Here is a 3,466-nt window from a genome sequence, read left to right as displayed (position 1 = left end):
TAGAATTCACGTTGGAAATATAGCCTAGGTATTGATTTTTCCCTTACCCGGCAATGAAAATTATTTCACACACGTGCTGTCTCATACGCTGCGCGCATGCGCCAGCACTCAACCGGCGAAATGCCCGCGTAACGATTCAAATTCAAACGTAAAATTAACATATTTAACTTACAACTAATTAAAATCAAATAATTTTGAATCGCTACGTGACAAAGTTACAGTAAATTTCAAGATCATTTTACTTTTCCGGTGAAACTATTGGACTTATCATAGTCCTACCAAAAACAGATTCTCTGTATAACATCGCGCCAAGTACAAGTTTAAAATTTTTTAAAAGTAAAAAAAAAAAATTATTTTTTACAAAAAAAAAGTCAAATCGAAAAAATACTAAGTACCTAGTATGATGCAAAATCATAACAAACATTTTCATAAAATTTCAAAAAAAAATTGTATTACAAAATTTCAATGTACTTGGTGTGCGTTACTACATGTACTCAAGCAAAATTAATTTCTTATAAAATCAACCATGCTTTCTTTTACTCTTTTGTAAGCACACCAAGTACATTGAAATTTTTTTATACAATTTTTTTTTGAAATTTTATGAAAATGTTTGTTATGATTTTGCATCATACTAGGTACTTAGTATTTTTTCGATTTGACTTTTTTTTTGTAAAAAATAATTTTTTTTTTTACTTTTAAAAAATTTTAAACGTGTACTTGGCGCGATGTTATACAGAGAATCTGTTTTTGGTAGGATTTGTTTTCTTTTTGTCCTGTTGATTGTGAATAGTTTTAATGTATACTATTAGAAATCGACTTCCAAACTAAACTCCTAAAGTTCGTCTTAAAGTAATGCGTAGTCGTGATATATAACACGTGAGGGTATACTGTTTATAGTATTATTTTTTAGAAACAATATAATAGTACTGATAGTTGTTACCAACGTTCGTAGAAAGTTGACGATAATCTACTACCGCAACCTGTCACCAACTTTCTGAGAAAATTGAAGGCAACTTTTCGTCAATCCTGTCAACTAAGGGAATGCCAGCTATTGGCATACATTGGAACAGTATTTGCGGCCAACTTGATAGCAAGTTGCTACAGTTGGTTGCCACTAGCTTGCTTCCAAATTGATTATCAGAAATCGCTTAATGAAGTTGTATATTTGAGCTCCAACTTAACTCCTCATTATAAACCAACTCAATATAAACCGATCCGATTTATTTCAATTGCAATCGTTTGTTGGTCGTTTGTCGATCAATGTTGACCTATCAAAGTTGTTTAAGGGTTAATTGCTCAATTATGAAGAAGTGAATAAAAATTAACCTTTAATTTTTTTCATTGAACCCCTCTATTTCGATATTTTTTTAATTTTTTTATTTAAATTGCTAGGAGACCGTTTGTCGGTGATTGTTGCCCTCGCGGTTTTGATTCATCCTGGAAACACCCCGGAAACACGGTGGATCGACGGCGGTTACACGGTGGGTTTTTTGTCATTTTATCACCGTGATTCAACGGTGATTACACGGTGTATTCACCGTGATTCCACGTACACCGCGTAATCACCGTGGATACACTGTGGAATCTCGGTGAATACACCGTGGAATCAGGGTGGGTACACTGTGTTACCATCGTGGAAACACTATGTAACCACCGTGTATACACGGTGATAAAATGACACGAACCCACCCTGTAACCACCCTGGATCCACCGTGATTCCACCGTGTTTCCACTCCCAGGGTGTTCCCAGGCTGATTTAAAACCGTCAGGGTGGTGAAAACAAATAAAACAGTAATTTATTTATAACAAAAATGTAATTAAAAAACTAGAATTTCCATTAGTAGTCTTCAATAAATAATGTTTTTTTTCTGTATAATGATATTTTGTTTCTGTATAATGATATTAAATCTTCCGTTAGAAAATTAACTTAAAAAATAATTATTTGTTTCCATTGATTAAAAACCTGATTTCCAAATTTCGCCAATAAGGTATTGACAGGTAGCGCCACAATGTTGTAAGATGTACGAAATCACCCTAAAAACCACTTTAGATTAAAACTGACAGTAATTTGACAATTGAAATTATCAAAATGTGCTGCCTGAATTGGCCGACAATTTGATAGCAAAACTTGAAAATAAAATTAGCGGTTAATTTTTTTTTTTAATTTAGAGGTTACTTTTATGCTAGAAAAAAACCCTAATAAAAGTTCCCATGAAATTTTTGTCAAATGTCTGTCAAATTCGGGCTTTTCCGTTTTTGACGATAATTCGTATAGGACTTTCAAAATGAATTTGCATTCGAATTCGGGTAGTAAATTTACGTCAAATTGTATAGCAAGTTGTATGCAAATTCTCGTCAAAAACGGAATAGCCTGAAGTTGACAGACATTTGAGAACAATTTCATAGGAACTTTCTCTAGGGTTTTTTTCTAGCCAAAACAAAGTAACCTCTAGATAAAAAAAAAAATTAACCGCTAATTTTTTTTTTCAACTTTTGCTATTAAATTGTCGGCAGATGCGGGCGGCAAATTTCTGTAATTTCAACTGTCAAATTACTGTCGATTTCAATCTGGAGTGACTGTTAGGGCAGTTACAGCAGACGTCAACTAACCCTAATAGCACAATTTGCTTGAGCAAAAGTTTACTGTACAAAAGTTTTGTTGAATTTTTCCTCAAATTTCTGTCAACTTTGGACTTTTCCATTTTTTACGACTTGTATGCAACTTATTATTGAATTTGACGTAAATTTACTGCCCGAATTTGAATGCAAATTCACTTCAAAAGTTGACTAGAAAAAAGTTGTCTTTAATTTTCAGGCAAATTTTATGTCAATTTATCGTTAATTTGACTTGAAAAATTGTTAAGTATATTTTTACGCTCAAATTGTAGAAAATTTTACGTATAAATTTGCATACCTTCTGAAATGGTAAGAATGAACATTATCGACCGTTTTTTTTTGTACAAGTTTATCTTAAAATTGAAGAAAAATTAACCGCAAATTTTCATTTTCAACTTTTGCTGTGATATTGTCTGCAGATTCAGGCAGCAGATTTCAGGTAATTTCAACATCAAATTACTATCAATTTCAATGCTATGAGGGTAAGTTTAGTAATTCCAGGTATTGGCCGTGCTTAGCTGAATTAAGTCCTCTGTAAATTAAGTTAAGATTTAGCATAGTAGAAACAAAGCATACTTATTAGACTAAATCTTAACTAAATCTTATTAGGTTCACGTATAGGATTTAGTTCGGCCGAATACGGCCATTAACGACAACATCTGTACCTATCATCGTGCTAAATGGCACGATTTTGGTACTACCTTTAAACGCCACACTCTAAATATAATTGCTTAGCAAGTTCTGCAGTGGAACATTTACGGGTAACTTAACAATAAGTTTCTGGAAAGTCTTGGCTGGATAATACTTGCGTGCAAATTGATGCAAATCAACTACCGTCTGAACGTAATTT

This window comes from Microplitis demolitor, chromosome 6 (genome assembly GCF_026212275.2).
Source record: "Microplitis demolitor isolate Queensland-Clemson2020A chromosome 6, iyMicDemo2.1a, whole genome shotgun sequence".
NCBI lineage: Eukaryota > Metazoa > Arthropoda > Insecta > Hymenoptera > Braconidae > Microplitis > Microplitis demolitor.
This window is presented reverse-complemented; position numbering follows the sequence as displayed.